Genomic DNA, 18,085 nt, shown 5'->3' on the forward strand with positions numbered 1-18,085 from the left:
GAGATTCTTAATGTCAGGCAAGTTTGACAAGGCCATTAAGAATCTCTAATAAAGGGTTAAAAAAAAGACACCACACAGAGAAAAAATACTTTAATAGAAATAAATACACAGACACATTAGAGACTCCATGTTTATTACTCCCTGTCAGCCCTCCACGATCCTGGTCTTCTGTCTTCTTTCTCATTCAACCCATGCAGCTCTGCTAAATCAGACAGCACTGTATGGGAGGAAGACGATGCTGCTCTCGTGCAGTCTAATCACTCAGTGAGTGAGCAGAGGCTGCGGGCTGTAAGTGGTGACGTCACCGCTGACAGGCGGGTTACTATAGTAATGGTGCTCTGATCACGTGATTCCCAGTGCCGCAATTCACCAGCTGTGGCAGCCAGTCCTTGCATGTGGGCTGACTCTGTAAAGAGCGCCCACATGCAGGAGCGGGGAAGCCGACCATGTGCCAGAGCATCTCACCGGTACATGGAGATGCACAAAGTTGCACCGGGTACCGGAGAGATGCACTGACAGGACCTAGCATGATGTCTAGCCATGTGACCAGTCTGTAGCCAATGAGATAATAGACACGTGACTGGTCACATGGCTATTTTGATGTCACGGAAGGTCCTATTATCAGTGCTGTTTACCGGGAGGACGAAGGATTATCGGAAGGAAAAGCGGCAGGAGACAGAGTACAGGACGCGTCGCGGGGACCTGTAAGTAAACTTGTCCTCCGTTCGACGAACCGAACCAAACTCAAACTCTAGGGGGGTGGCTCATCTCTAGTTCTTAGTCCTCTATAATTTTGTTTCTTCTGTGTAGATGTCGGGCTATGTGTACACGTCGTGTCTGTAGCATTTGGATTTTCACATAATTGATAAATAAATATATTGAACTTTTTTTCCTCTTATACTGTGGTAAAAATATATATTCAAGAATATATATTTGTACCAACACACTCCTCATTCACTGCTTTTTTACCACTGGGTCTCTTCTCCCAGTAAGTAATGAGTATAACTAATTTCCACACACTCTTTCTCTCTGGATCCCTGGGCAGCCCAGAGATTCCATCCCTTCATATATTGGATTGGAGTTTTCCTCTTTTTGTCCATTCCAAACACATGCCATTCATATGTATAAACATCTAATGGAACCCTTTTGACATTATTTAATCATAACTAACTAGACGACTTAAAATATACAGTACACATCATATATGTAAACCTGATGAAGGGTACGTTAAATGAAACGATACCATACTTCACCTTGCGGTAAAATAATTTTGGGGGATATAAAGGAAGAAATACACATACAAGTGCATCTCAATAAATTAGAATACCATCAAAAAATTATTTTATTTCAGTAATTCAATACAAAAAGGGAAACATATATAGAGTCATTATAAACAGAATGATCTATTTTAAGTGTTTATTTCTGTTAATGTTGATAATTATGACTAAAGGCTACTTTACACACTGCGATATCGGTACCGATATCGCTAGCGTGGGTACCCGCCCCCATCTGTTGTGCGACACGGGCAAATCGCTGCCTGTGCCGCACAACATCGCGCACACCCGTCACACATACTTACCTGCCCGGCGACGTCACTGTGACCGGCAAACCGCCTCCTTTCTAAGGGAGCGGTCCGTGCGGCGTCACAGCGACGTCACTGAGCGGCCGCCCAATAGAAGCGGAGGGGCGGAGATGAGTGGCCGGAACATCCCCGCCCGCCTCCTTCCTTCCTCATAGCGGCCGGGAGGCAGGTAAGGAGAGGTTCCTCGTTCCTGCGGCGTCACACATAGCGATGTGTGCTGCCGCAGGAATGACGAACTACATCGTTACTGCTGCAGTAACAATAATCGAGAATGGACCCCAATGTCACCGATGAGCGATTTTGCACGTTTTTGCAACGATGCAAAATCGCTCATCGGTGTCACACGCAGCAACATCGCTAATGCGGCCGGATGTGCGTCACAAATTCCGTGACCCCAACGACTCCGCATTAGCGATGTCGCAGCGTGTAAAGCCCCCTTTACAGCCAATGAAAACCCAAACGTTATCTCAGAAAATTAGAATAATTACCACAAAACACCTGCAAAGGCTTCCTAAGCATTTAAAATTGTTCCTTAGTCTGGTTCAGTAGGCAACACAATCATAGAGAAGGCTGCTGACTTGACAGATGTCCAGAAGGCAGTCATGACACACTCTATAAGTAGGGTAAGCCATAAAAGGCCATTGCTAAAGAAGCTAACTGTTCACAGAGTGCTGTATCCAATCATATCAATACAAAGTTGAGTGGAAGGAAAAAGTGTGGTAGAAAAAAGTGCACAAGCAAACGGGATAACCGCAGCCTTGATAGGATTGTTATGAAAAGGCCATTAAAAAATTTGGGGGAGAATCACAAAGAGTGAACTATCGCTGGAGTCAGTGCTTCAAGAGCCACCACATACACAGATGTATTCAGGACATGGGCTACAGCTGTTGCATTTCTTGTGTCAAGCCACTCATGACCAATAGACAATGCCAGAAGCATCTTACCTGGACCAAGGAGAAAAAGAACTAAACTGTTGCTCAGTGGTCCAAGATGTTGTTTTCAAAAGAAGGTAAATTTTGCATTTCATTTTGAAATCAAGGTCCCAGACTTTAGAGGAAGAGTGGAGAGGCCACAATCCAAGCTGCTTGAGGTCTAGTGTGAAATTTCCACAATCAGTGATGGTTTGGAGAGCCATGTCATGTGCTGGTGTAGGTCCACTATATTTTATTAAGACCAAAGTCAGCGCAGCCGTCTACCTGGAAATTTTAGAGCACTTCAAGCTCCCCTCTGCCGACAAGCTTTTTGGAGATAGAAATTTCATTTTCCAGCAGGACTTGGCATCTGTCCCAAAAGTTCCAATACCTGGTTTAGTAACCACAGTATCACTATGCTTAATTGGCCAGCAAAATGTCCTGACCTAAGCTCCATTCTCTATGGGGTACTGTTAAGAGGAAGATGAGAGACATCAGACCCAACAATGCAGAGGAGCTGAAGGCTGCTATCAAAGTAACCTGCACTTCCATAACACCTCAGCAGTACCACAGGCTGATCACCTCCATGCCACGCCGCATTGATGCAGTAATTCATCCAAAAGGACCCCTGGTCAAGTATTGAGGCATTTACTGTACAGACTTTCCGGAAGGCACCAACATTTCTGAGTTTAAAATAATTTTTCAGTTGGTCTTATATAATATTCTAATTTTCTGAGATAATGACTTTTGTGTTTTCATTGGCTGTAAGCCATAATCATCAACATTAAAAGAAATAAACACTTGAAATAGATCCCTCTGTGTGTAATGACTCTATATAATATATGCTTTTCCCTTTTTATATTGAATTACTGAAATAACTTTTTGATAATATTCTAATTTATTGAGTTGCACTTGTACGTCCTATGTTGGTAAGTACCTCCGATCTAGGACATATCAGTATGTCCAAGGTCAGGAAATGGGATAGGCAGGTGACATTTAATGGAAAATATGTGGTAACCCTGATCATGTCATATGTCAAGAAATTTTCTTGTATGCCTTTCCCTCATCCTCTTCCACCATTTCTCCCAGACTGTTTTTGAGGCAACACTTTAATTTTTGAGTTCTTTACTATTTATGCAGTTGAAGAATATTTTTGATATATTTTTTCTTTCTCTGACAATTAATCTCTCTGTCTCAGTTTTTCCTGCTTTGATTTGCTTTTTAAATAATTTTTTTTTATACTGTAATTATGTAATGCCTCATTGTTACCCTTTTGCTTTAATTCCCTGGATTTTCTTTATTCTAGCTTTCACTGTTAAAATTAACCTACCCTTAAAATTGTAGACTGTTCATGTCTTTTTCAGTGGGCCAAATTTCAAATTTTTTCACAAATAAACACAAAAAAGTTTGTCCTAAATTTACCACTAACATGAAGTACAATATGTCACAAAAAAAATTTCAGAATCACTGGGATCCGATGACGCATTGCAAAGCTATAACCTCATAAAGTGACACTGGTAAGAATTAAAAAAAATGGCCTAGTCATGAAGGTGAAAACAGGCTGTGAAGGGGTTAACCCAGCAGGAAGTATGGTGCCACCTCAAAGTCAGTAAAGTAGATAAGTTCCCAGGTCCAGATGGCATACACCCCCGAGGACTGCAGGAATTAAGTTGAATGACAGAAAGATTGTTGTTTTTAATATTCACAGATTCCATGATAGGATATGAACCACAGGACTGGCACATAGCAAATGTGATGCCAATATTCAAAAAGGGGACAAAATTTGAAGCAGGAAAAAATAGGCCAATTAAAGCTCTACTGTGGGTAAAATCCTTGAGGATTTCCTGAGAGATACTATCCTGGAGTATCTCAATAAGAATAGCCTCATGAACCAGTATCAAAATGGGTTTATGAGGGATTGGTCCTGTAAAAAAAACCTGATCAGCTTCTATGAGGAGATAAGTTTCAGGGAAATTAAGTAGATGTTGTCTATATGGACTTTTCAAAGGTGTTCAATACTGTGACACATAAAAAGTTGGTCCTTAAAATGAGACTGATTGGACTAGGGAAAAATATGTGTAACTGGGTTAACAACTGACTCAGTGATAGAAAACAAAGTGTGGTTATTAATTGGACACTGTTGGATTGGATCACAGTTAACAGTGAGGGTACCACAGGGGTCAGTATTGGGTTCTCTTCTTTTTAACATATTTAATGACCTCGCTGGGGATATGCAAAGTACAATTTCATTATTTGCAAATGATACTAAACTCTGCAGGGTTATCAACATTGAGGAAGACAATTTAATATTACAGGAGTTTTTATGTAAGATGAAGTCTTGGGCTGAGAAATAGCAATTGAACTTTAATATAGATAAATGTAAGGTTATGCTCTTGGGCAGAGGAAGTACTATGCATAGTTATGTACTAAATTGTAAAACACTGGGTAAAACTTTCATTGAAAAGAATTGGATGTATGGGTGGACAGCAAACTCAATGTTAGTGAGCAGTGTCAGGCAGATGCTGCCAAGGCTAATGTAATAGGAAGCATTAAAAGAGGTGTAGGTGCTCATAAAAATAACATAGTTTTGCCACTATACAAGTCACTAGTGCTTCTATACTTAGAATACTATGTACAATTTTGGTCTCCAGTGTGTAGGATGGTCATAGGACATAGTTGAACTTGAGCAGGTGCACAGGTAGCAACCACGGTTAATAACGATGCAATACCAAGATAGCTTATTAAACTTGGGGTTATTCAGATTGGAAAGACAAACACTTAGAGGCGATCTTATTACAATGTACAAATATATGTTGGGACAGTACAGAGATCTTTCTAATGATCTTTTTACACCCAGGCCTGCAAGAGGGCATCATTTACATCTGGAGGAAAGAAGATTTAATCATAATCACAGATGCAAATTTTTTACCGTAAGAGCAGTGATACTATGGAACTGACTGCCACATGATGTAGCAATGGTTGATTCATTACTAAAATTCAAAAAGATGCCTTTCTACAAAAAATATAATAATATTACAGGTTATGAGCTCCAGTTTCTCTGATGGGGCGTGGATCCAGGTAACTTGTCTGAATAAGGCGCACCGGATTATAAGACGCACCCCAAATTTAGAGATAAAAAAAGGTATAAAACATAAGGGGGTTCGTCTTATACTCTGTGCTGGCTGCGGGCGCTGTGCTGGCTGTATGAAGCATGGCGGTGCGGTGGGTGTCCAAGTTTGAGCTCTCGGCTCAATGACAAGCCACAGTAGCGACAGGTAGAGAAGGGATACTGAAGCTTCCTTGGGTGGGAGGTTAAGAATGAGATTTTGTTGATGATGACTATTACTTCATTATAGCAGTAAAATAATATGTGAATAGTTTTGTGTTTATACTGTATCCCGTATATCTGTATTGTTATATTTCCTGTTGTAACATACTTTGCATTAGTGCCACGATTTCTATCATTCCCTAATCTTGTGCTGAAAGCCCCAATTACTAAATATGTATAAAGTGAATATTGTTGATTTAATTACCACTGTTTCATCACTGTCTGCACCGTTGCATCCTCTTACTTGTTTGTGGCATTTTTAGTACAAGCATATTAGAAATTAGTTTAGAATACGGCATTAAATAGATAGTGAATTAGATGAAAATGACTTTGCCCTTGGGACCACCCCTTTCAGTAGGTAGCTTTTTTCATTTTCTCTATCAAGACTTGATAGTTTTTTACTTAACAAACAAAAGAGAATACCTTTAATCTCAAAACATTTTTCTTTTACAAGAATTGGTCTGATAATGACAATGTACAGTATACTATGCATAAAAATTATTTGGTTATAATTTTGGGAAGATGACTAACAGCACTCTAAAGTTGTAAGTTAGCTTTAGATTCTGCAAATACATTCAAATGCCGCTAATGGAATCTGCATTTTTTTTAATAATAATTTTTAAAAATAAGATGTTTTTTATCTAAAACCATGACATTTCTATTCTTCTTGTTTGTTCTGTACAATCTATATATATAATTGCCTTATTCTGTCTGTCTGTCTGTCTGTCTGTCTGTCTGTCTATCTGTCTGTCTGTCTGTCTGTCATGCTTCGAAATTGTGTCCTTACGGTGACACAAAGCTGATTGGCCGCTGGGCTCGCCATGGCCCCGCCCCCCCACACGGATTGGCCTCTCGCCCCGGCTCTCTGCAGGCCCCGCCCCCCTCACGCAATGCACGCTCGCTCTGGCCCAACTGACACGGAGCTCCGATTCCCAGGTGAGTACACACACACATCAGATCACACTCACTCTCACACACACCTCACACATCACATCCACACACTCACAACATCCTGGGATATCGCTTGCTTCTACACCGGCTCCGTCAGGATCCCAGCAGCGCCAGACATAACCTTGCGATGCTGGGATCTTGACGGAGGCCGTGAAAGCTGGTAACCATTATACACATCGGGTAACTAAGGTCCCTTGGTTACCCGATGTGTATCATAGTTACCAGTGTACACCGGCTCACACTCACTCTCATACACACCTCACACACACATCACATCGCATCCACACATCAAGGTCCTGCAGCGGCGGAAAATACACACACATAACAGCACACACACACACAAATCAGATCACACTCACTCTCACACACACCTCACACACACCTCACATCGCATCCACATACTCACAACATCCTGGGATATCGCTTGCTTCTCGGCGGCGATACTGTGCTGTTGTGACCTTCCAGGACCTGCCGGAGGATCACATGGCCAGAAGCATGTGATATCTCCGGATGTTGTGAGTATCAGCGCGTATGTCCAATATCGTCAGTGTGTGTGTGTTTGTGTGTGAGTGTATGCGATCGGGTGTGTGTGAGTGTATGCGATCGGGTGGGTGTGTGTGAGTGTATGCGATCGGATCTGTGAGTGTCGGCAGAGGAGCACGGCGTGCTGGAGGAGGCTGAGAGGAGAGAGGCTGAACCTGGGGAAGGCTGGGATGGGGAGGCTGATGCTGGAGACGGAGAGGCTGATGCTGGGGACAGAGAAGCTGATGCTGGGGACAGAGAGGCTGATGCTGCGGGAGGCTGATGCTGGAGACAGAGAGGCTGATGCTGGGGACAGAGAGGCTGATGCTGGGATGAGAGAGGCTGATGCTGGAGACGGAGAGGCTGATGCTGGGGACAGAGAAGCTGATGCTGGGGACAGAGAGGCTGATGCTGCGGGAGGCTGATGCTGGAGACAGAGAGGCTGATGCTGGGGACAGAGAGGCTGATGCTGGGATGAGAGAGGCTGATGCTGGGGACAGAGAGGCTGATGCTGGGGACAGAGAAGCTGATGCTGGGGACAGAGAGGCTGATGCTGGGGACAGAGAGGCTGATGCTGGAGACAGAGAGGCTGATGCTGGGGACAGAGAGGCTGATGCTGGAGACAGAGAGGCTGATGCTGGGGACAGAGAGGCTGATGCTGGGGACAGAGAGGCTGATGCTGGGGACAGAGAGGCTGATGCTGGGGACAGAGAGGCTGATTCTGGGGACAGAGAGGCTGATGCTGGAGACAGAGAGGCTGATGCTGGGAACAGAGAGGCTGATGCTGGAGACAGAGGCTGATGCTGGGGACAGAGAGGCTGATGCTGGAGACAGAGAGGCTGGGGACAGAGAGGCTGATGCTGGGGACAGAGAGGCTGATGCTGGGGACAGAGAGGCTGATGCTGGGGACAGAGGCTGATGCTGGGGACAGAGAGGCTGATGCTGGGGACAGAGAGGCTGATGCTGGCGACAGAGAGGCTGATGCTGGGGACAGAGAGGCTGATGCTGGGGACAGAGAGGCTGATGCTGGAGACAGAGAGGCTGATGCTGGGGACAGAGAGGCTGATGCTGGGGACAGAGAGGCTGATGCTGGGAGGAGAGAGGCTGATGCTGCAGGTAGAGAGGCTGATGCTGGCGCAGCATGGCGGATGGAGCACCTTTGGGAGTGCGCAGCATCGCGGATGGAGCACGTTTGGGAGTGCGCAGCATGGCGGATGGAGCACGTTTGGGAGTGCGCAGCATGGCGGATGGAGCACGTTTGGGAGTGCGCAGCATGGCGGATGGAGCACGTTTGGGAGTGCGCAGCATGGCGGATGGAGCACGTTTGGAAATGCGCAGCATGGCGGATGGAGCACGTTTGGGAGTGCGCAGCATGGGGGATGCAGCACGATGGGGAGTGCGGAGTATGGCGGATGGAGCACGTTTGGGAGTGCGCAGCATGGGGGATGCAGCACGATGGGGAGTGCGGAGTATGGCGGATGGAGCACGTTTGGGAGTGCGCAGCATGGCGGATGGACCACGTTTGGGAGTGCGCAGCATGGCGGATGGAGCACGTTTGGGAGTGCGCAGCATGGGAGATGGAGCACGATGGGGAGTGCGCAGCATGGCGGATGGAGCACGTTTGGGAGTGCGCAGCATGGGGGATGGAGCACGATGGGGAGTGCGCAGCATGGCGGATGGAGCACGTTTGGGAGTGCACAGCATGGCGGATGGAGCACGTTTGGGAGTGCGCAGCATGGCGAATGGAGCACGTTTGGGAGTGCGCAGCATGGCGAATGGAGCACGTTTGGGAGTGCGCAGGATGGGAGATGGAGCACGATGGGGGTGCGCAGCATAGGGGATGGAGCACGTTTGGGAGTGCGCAGCATGGCGGATGGAGCACGTTTGGGAGTGCGCAGCATGGGGGATGCAGCACGATGGGGAGTGCGGAGTATGGCGGATGGAGCACGTTTGGGAGTGCGCAGCATGGCGGATGGACCACGTTTGGGAGTGCGCAGCATGGCTGATGGAGCACGTTTGGGAGTGCGCAGCATGGGGGATGGAGCACGATGGGGGGTGCGCAGCATAGGGGATGGAGCACGATGGGGAGTGCGCTGCATGGGGGATGGAGCACGATGGGGAGTGCGGAGTATGGCGGATGGAGCACGTTTGGGAGTGCTCAGCATGGCGGATGGAGCACATTTGGGAGTGCGCAGCATGGCGGATGGAGCACGTTTGGGAGTGCGCAGCATGGGAGATGGAGCACGATGGGGAGTGCGCAGCATGGCGGATGGAGCACGTTTGGGAGTGCGCAGCATGGGGGATGGAGCACGATAGGGAGTGCGCAGCATGGCGGATGGAGCACGTTTGGGAGTGCGCAGCATGGCGGATGGAGCACGTTTGGGAGTGCGCAGCATGGCGGATGGAGCACGTTTGGGAGTGCGCAGGATGGGAGATGGAGCACGATGGGAGGTGCGCAGCATACGGGATGGAGCACGATGGGGAGTGCGCTGCATGGGGGATGGAGCACGATGGGAAGTGCACACCTCCCCCCAACACACACACATACGCGCGCGTGCGCACTGCACAACACACCACACCACACACACACACTGGGAACCACAAACAACTGCCCTACACAGACACCCACACACACAGACAACGCTGCACACACAAATATACGCACATACCGCACAACACGCACATTGCACAAAACATACCTCCCCCCAAAACACACCACACACACACAAACTGCGCAACACACAACGCTACAGACACACAGCGCTCCACAAACAACGCAACACACAAACAACACCGCTCTCACCCCCCATCACACCCAGACAACATCCAGAACATGTACAGCGCCCTACACAAACACTTGGTAACTACACACAACAACATCTATATATATATATATATATATATATAGATATATATATATATATATATCTATATATATATATATATATATAACAAAAATCATACATGAACTACACAATACGTAAATTCTAGAATACCCGATGCGTAGAATCGGGCCACCTTCTAGTGTAAACATAATGGCATACACTTATTAAATCCGATGATTTAAACATCAGTTTAAGGGTCACACTAGCATCTGATATGAGAGCATCTAATGCGATACGCTAAGAACAGTTCACTCAAACTCTGCTGCGAGCAAGACCAAGTGCCATTCACTGTGCTCCGATTCTCTCTCATGCAAAAATCAGAAAATGTTTTCCATCCTGTTGCTCTCTTAGCCCAACCACTAGATGGTGCATTTGTTAACAGTCCAGCTCTACTGTATAACATATCAACATATGTGCCGCCCCAGCAGCGGATCAAACTGCTCGGATCCGGGGGTAGTAGCCGTTCGTGGCTCGAGGCTTTCCGGACCCGGGGGCTTAGGGGCCACACTAAAATGCAAAGGGGGTATTTACAAGGGATATGGTATAGTTTGTGACGCCACCCGTGGTGTGCGGTAATTGGGAGTACTGCTGCTGCTCTTGGGATTACCTGGGGTGATGGAGTGGGGCAGCTAGGTGACATTGCCCTCCACGGGTAGGGGTAGGCCCCAGGACTCAGGATGGTGATGCGGGGACACAGTGCAGGGGTCAGTCAGGTACTCACTCAGCAATGAAGCAGACGCTGACAACAGGGTAAACGAAGTCTCTGAATGCCGCTGCCTCTCAAGGGGAGCTCGCCCGGGTCCCGTCCCCTGCAGTTGCCTCTGGTGGTCTGTAACCTGCCTCCTGGCACTAAATTTTAGAGTGTACGTTGTGGTCCGGTAGCTTGGAGCTATCCGGGCCCCGCTCCCCGCTGTGGCTAAGTGAAGGAGCCTGCTCTCAGGGCTCACGCTTGGGATTTCAGTGGGTTGCTTGCTAGGAAAGCGCTATCCCCTTGTTGCGCTAGTGCCCCGATTCTGGAGCTAGTGGGAACAGTCCATAAAGTCCCCGTTCTCCTCAGGTTAATTGCCGGGTTGCCTGAAGCTTCTCCCCGACCTAGGGTCCGTGTACCATGCCGTGCCTTCAACCCGGACCAGGCTGCTGACCGTCCGTCTTGACAGGTCCCAGGCACCTAGCCTCAATCCCCTGCAACCGGAGGTCCGACTCCTCTAGGTCCAGACCACCGTCTGCGACCTAGTTTTCCTCTCCACTGGGAGCTCCAACTCCCAGCTTCCTCAGAACTCCTCACAGCTCGAGGGTCATTACTCAACTAAAGGCCCCGTTACACGCAGCGATATCGCTAGCGATATCGCTTGCGAGCGTACCCGACCCGTCGGTTGTGCGTTATGGGAAAATTGTTGCCCGTCTCGCACATCGTTAGGAGTCGTCACACGGGACTTACCTGCCTAGAGACGTCGCTGTTGCTGGTGAACTGCCTCCTTTCTAAGGGGGCGGTTCATGCGGCGTCACAGCGGCGTCACTAAGCGGCTGCCCAATTGAAGCGAACGGGTGGAGATGAGCGGCCGTAACATCCCACCCACCTCCTTCCTTCCTCATTGCCGGTTTCACCCGACTTCACCTGACTTCATTGTCATACCGCGGCTCTGTCTGTGTCACGTACTGATTAGTGGTTACCTGTGAAGGACTCACCGGTGACCGCTAATCCCCTGAGTCACTGAAGTGAGCAGCGCGATTAGCGCTGCTGTCACTCAGGTTACCCGCGGCTAGCTGGATCCTCCACCTGTGACCGCAACTCCCCTGTGACTTTATCGCTGTCACTCGGGCGACTTGCTGTCACAGTTGGAGGATCCAGCGGTGGCCGCGAGTAACCTGAGTGACATCATTGCTGATCGCTCTACTCACCTCAGTTGCTGCGTGGAGCTGACAGGAGCGGCGGCGTTCTTCTGCAGCTCCTGTCACCTTCATGTAGCAGAGCTGGGAGCGTCGCGCGGGACCTCCGTGGATTACGCCGGACATGGATGGCTTTTTCGGGCTTAATAAAGTGGTGAACGAGGGTATTTGTTAGTGTTTATTATTCCAAATAAAGGATTTCTTCGGGTGTATGTGTTTATTTACTGTAACATACAGATTAATCATGGAAGGTATCTCGGGGAGACGCCTGACATGATTAATCTTGGACTTAGTGGCAGCTATGGGCTGCTACCATTAACTCCTTATTACCCCGATTGCCAACGCACCAGGGCAAATCAGGAAGAGCCGGGTAGAGTCCCAAAACTGTCGCATCTAATGGATGCGGCTATTCTGGACGGCTGCTGGCTGATATTGTTAGGCTGGGGGGCTCCCCATAATGTGGGGCTCCCCATCCTGAGAATACCAGCCTTCAGCCGTTTGACTTTACCCTGGCTGGTATCAAAATGAGGGGTACCGCACGTCGTTTTTTTTAAATTAATTATTTACTTATTTTACTGCTCGACACGCCCACCGGCTGCTGTGATTGGTTGCAGTGAGACACCTGTCACTCAGCGTGGAGGGTGTCTCACTGCAACCAATCATAGGCGCCGGTGGGCGGGGAAAGCAGGGAATACGATATTGATTAATGAGCGGCCGGCTTTTTCAAAATAGTAAAAGCCGCCGGAGGTTTTTTTAAAAGCTGTGCAGCGCCGCGCCGGTGATCGGGGAACGGTGAGTATGAGAGAGGGGGGAGACTGACCGACAGACAGAGAGGGACAGACAAGAAAGAGAGACCGACCGACGGACTGAAGGAGATTGACCGACATACACAGAAAAAGAAAGAATGACCGACATTGCTAGAAAAAAGTACAAAACGTACACGGAGCATACGGAGATGCATCCGTGTCACATACGTGTGCTCACGGATCCATAGACTTCCATTGGGTCCGTGTGTGCGTGTTCCGTGCAGAAAACGGATATGGTTCCGTGTAAAACGGATACACATACGTATGAGGGACACGGACACACGGACCGTATGGAATAACGCACGTGTGACCTCAAACATAGCATAACATTGGTCCACGTTTGTCCGTGTCTCCGGTATATACGGAAACGGACCAAACACGCACGTGTTTCACGGATGTGTGTCGGAGGCCTTACACAGCTCTTCTTTAAAGAGTAATTTTGTATTTCTAAATACCTTGCTGTAGAGTAAAGTCTGCTCATGGTCTGCAACAGGATTAATGATATCTTTCTCATCAGGATTCTGTGACACAGGAATTAATCCAGCGCCATATTAAATTACGGTGTGCTGTGAAAGATTTCGGTATTGATTATTTCTGAGATAAAACTTGTGATTGCAGGACTACAGATTGCTTATTGGTTGTCATGATTCACTTGTGGCTCTGCTCTCTTGCAGAGCCATTGTATGTTTTCCTGCTGTCTGTATGTTCCGGGTCTAGGTCCTGTGGGAGGGGCCTATCCAGTGGTGCCTTGTTTCGGGTGATCGCTCTGCCTTATCTTTAAGCCGTTTTACCTGGAACGCCGCCAGTAATAGTTCCAGCTTGCGGTGTACGTTTCTGGTTCCCATGAGCTGCCATTCTGCTACCTAGTGTCCCATTACCCATTCCCTCGCTTCCCCTGCCTTGTCCTATCTCCCAGTCTCCCTGACTTTTGGCTTACTTTATGACCCAGCCTCTGCTCTCTCTTCAGTATTGATGTGACCTCTCGGTTCCCGACTCCGGCGTGTTTTCTGTCGATGACTCTGCTCCCCTTCTTTATCAGACGCTACTTTATAGCTTACCGACCCTTTGCTCGCACGTCACTCCAGCTTCTATTTCTCCCGCTGTACTTACGTGACCTCCTAACTACTGACACTTGGCTTAGTCGACTACTCTGCAGACATTCCCTAGGGGTACTGGTGACCCCTAGCAGGCTAGCGCTTCACTACATCTAGGTCCTGGACATCATTCTAGTGCACTTGCAACCCCTGGTGGTTAGCGCCACATTGGTCTTTGACAAGTCACATTCCAGACTTGTAAAGTTTGATGCTTGAGAGCCAAACTCCAGCTCTTGTAAAGGTTGTTGCAGTTGCGTACTTCTTAGTGAGCGGCATGCATGTGCTGGATTTTTTTTTTTAGCCATGAATAACTCTAGGGGGTATTTCAACATTTACATACATCTTTAAATTTCACATAATTATTGGGTCTAGAGGAGAAAAAGCTAATAAACCATATATAGGGAGTCCGGCTGTGTCTGACAGTTGAGTTTCTTAATTCTCATTCTAAAATGTAATTGAAGAGTTATTTTACTGACCACATGGATGTTTAAAGTCTTTGTGGGCCTGGAAGCAGCTACAAGACATGTAGAGCTTTGAGGTCATATTTTTCAACTTAAATGTATATGTTTTTAAACAAAAATTATTTTAGCTATTGAGTTTCAATAAAAATGTTTCACCTTTTGCTCTTTATAGTTATGCATTACAGTTTACTGTTGACTGTTGAATTAGTTATCTGAGAATCAGCACATTATCATGGGGTGTTTGTAATGCTGTTATCTGGCTTTTTTTTATTTCCTCTCAGCGATTTTATAATCATATGAAAGTTGATCTAAACCAGGGGTCTCAAACTCGGCTGGGTGTATGGGCCGCACAGAGGAAAAAAATAATTTGGGGGGCCGCATTCTTTGCACGACAAAGTGACATTTTTATTGGTACCATATATATATATATTTTTACACACCTTTGGATCACTGAATTTGAACATTTTTCACTTGTTTATTATAACAAATGTGCACATTCTTTGTTTAAATCTAAAAAAAAATAATTTTGATGTTAAAAAAAAAGTCATGCCTTATTTTGAGTTTTGGTTTTTTTTTTACATTTTATCCCTTTTTTGTAACTAATAGTGTTACAATTAGCACTATATAGGAATTTTGGCCAACATCTTTTAGTAATGTTCCCCATGTTGTTGTAATGGGCCCATCCTTGTCCCCTTGTAGTATTGTGCCCCATCCTAGTCCCCATCCTACAGTAATGTGCTCATCCTTGTCCCCATCCTATAATGATGTTCCCCATCCTTGTCCCCATCTTGTAGTAATGTGTCTCATCCTTGTCCCCAACCTATAGTAATGTGCCCATCCTGTAGTAATGTGTCCATCCTTGCCCCATCTTATAGTAATGTTTTCCCATCCTTTTTCCCCTTGTAGCAATCTCCCTATCCTGTAGTACTGTCCCCATCATATAGTTGTCCCATTCTGTAGTAATGTTCCCATCCTATAGTAATGTCCCCATCCTATAGTAATGTGCCAACATTGTCCCCATCCTATTGTAATGGCCCCATGCTATAGTAATGTCCCCATCCTGTAGTACTGTCCCCATCATATAGTAATGTTCCCAGCCTTGTCCCCATTCTATAGTAATGCCCCCATCCAATAGTATTGTGCCCATCCTTGTAATGTCCCCATTCTTTAGTAATGTCCCCAGCCTTATCCCTATCCTATAGTAATGCTTCCCATCCTTGTCCCCTTGTAGTAATGTCCCTATCCTGTAGTGCTGTGCCCCATCCTAGTCCCCATCCTATAGTAATGTCCCCATCCAATAGTATTGTGCCTATCCTTGTAATGTCCTCATCCTTAAGTAATGTCCCCAGCCTTGTCCCTATTCTATAGTAATGTCGCCATCCTGTAGTAATGGGTGGGGGGGCAGTGGCCGCAGCAGATGAAAGGGGGCAGTGGCGGCGGATCGGATGCAGTGATGGCGGCGGCTGAAAGGGGGCAGTGGTGGCAGGCGGCGGCGGATCGGATGCAGTTATGGCGGCGGCGAATTGGATGCAGTGACGGCGGCGGCTGAAAGGGAGCAGTGGCTATAACTTACCGATCGCTCTTCTCAGCTTAAACGGACACCGGAGTGAAGCTGGGGGGAGCGATCTCCGGCCCCAGATCCACAGTGATTGGAGAGATCGGTCACAAGGCCGCTCTCTCCAATCAGAGCTGGGGGTGGGTGAAACTGAGGTCACCCAGCTCCAGTCAATGATCAGTGCTACAGCTGCACTGATCATAGCTGGATTTCAATATTTCAGACATTTTCAGTGGCTGAAACATTACAGCGGCTGTAATTGGCTGAGCGGCGTTCGTCAGCCAATCACAACCTCCGTGGGTCCAGGGAGGAGACACCACCCCTCCTGAGGTCAGGCAGAGGTCCCCTCCTCCCCGAATATAAGGTATTTGCAGCGATCGCAGCCACCAGGGCTGCGATTTCGCCATGACGTACTGGGTACGTCATGGGTCCTTAAGTACCAGGGAGCCATGACGTACCCAGTACGTCATAGGTCGCTAAGGGGTTTTTAATGTGCCGGCCTTCACATACACACACAAAAAACACACCATTCTTCTCACCTGTCCCGCGTTCCCTCGGCTGCCTCATCTCTGCTTCTTGCTGTCTGCAGGCCTGTGCCCCCGTTGACTATCGCGACTGGTACAGGGGCCGCAGCCCCTGTCAAACATTCATCTGACATAAAGCGCAGACAGTGGCTGCGGCTCCTGCACCGGCCGCGATAGTGAACAGTGGCACAGGCTTGCGGGCCGCACAAAGCAGCCTGAGGGGCCACATGCAGCCTGCGGGCCGCGTGTTTGAGACCTCTGATCTAAACATTGGGGTAATAAATCAACAGAATAGAGTTAAAAACAAGACAAGAGTTCCAAACGTCATATCAGAACTAATGATAAGTGAGTGTGCTTGGCACTGCTCATTACTAGATCAAAAATCGGGGTGCTCGGCTACTCGCTGAGTATCATGGGTGCTCAGAAATATCACGCTTAAAACAACGACCATAATCCAAAGGTTTGCTTCACAAGATGTGTGCAGGCTCCCCGAGGGGAGCCACTTGCAGTCTCTGAATGGCTCTCTCGGGAGATAAATCAACATTCTCGAATGTAGTGTGACCAAATAAAAGAAAAATCCCACCTCAAATGCTCTGTTTATGGCTGGCTGTATGTGGGTGGAGACCCGAACAGGCTAATCATTGACTTTCCATAATGCCATTACTCAGGTCGACCTTATCCAAGCGTCTGACCAGCTTAAATCGAGTAACGAGCAGTCTAGTGCTCGCCCATCACTAGTCAGAACTACGTCTCTTACAGATACTCAGTTAACTCGTGCAGACAGCAATGTGCAGATAAACAAAAGAACCCATAAAAGCCAAATGGTAGAATGCTTTTGATTAAGCTGATTAAATGTGTGATTTGAGTACAGTACATGTTAATAAAGTCGTTTTTTATTCAACAAAAAGGCTGAAAAAGAGCTACAAAAATGCAGCACCAATGTGACACTGAATGTTTCAGTGTTTTTGCAGTTTTTCATTACTGAAAAACCTGTGTGTTAGAAATTTCTGAAATATCATTGCTTTTGCTGGTACTGTAAAAGGGAGTTTCTTTTTTGCATAAAAAAAGCACAAGAAATGCCATCTGTGAACATAAAAATTGACCGTACAAGATATATGGAAAAGGAGGAAATTATAACTTGGACCAAAAGAAAAACTCCTAAAAAAAAATTTTTATTTGTCTATTAAAATACAAATGATAAAATACTAAGTGATATATTGCACATCACTACAATTCAGATGAACGTCATGTGAAGTGGGTGCAGAAAAGTAGTGAATGGATAGTGAGGTGTTGTCTAAATCAGCAGAATAGCTTGATAGCCAGGATATTAGTAAGTAATGGCCAGAGGTAGGCTAACAAGGGACTAGCTTTTCCCTCCATTTCCCGTACCTGCCAATGGAGGTGCACCATACTTTTTTGGGTGTCCCCCATTCCTCGTCGGCTGCACCTCCATTATCCCTTTTCCCTGTTGTTGCCTGACGTAGGCACCCATCACAAAGATATAAATAAGATGAAGTGCCAAATCGTCCCAGGTCAAATTATAGCTTAGAAATTTTTTATTTATCAAAGAGCAATGAGC

The sequence above is a fragment of the Anomaloglossus baeobatrachus genome, chromosome 6 (assembly GCF_048569485.1).
Source record: "Anomaloglossus baeobatrachus isolate aAnoBae1 chromosome 6, aAnoBae1.hap1, whole genome shotgun sequence".
NCBI classification, from domain to species: domain Eukaryota; kingdom Metazoa; phylum Chordata; class Amphibia; order Anura; family Aromobatidae; genus Anomaloglossus; species Anomaloglossus baeobatrachus.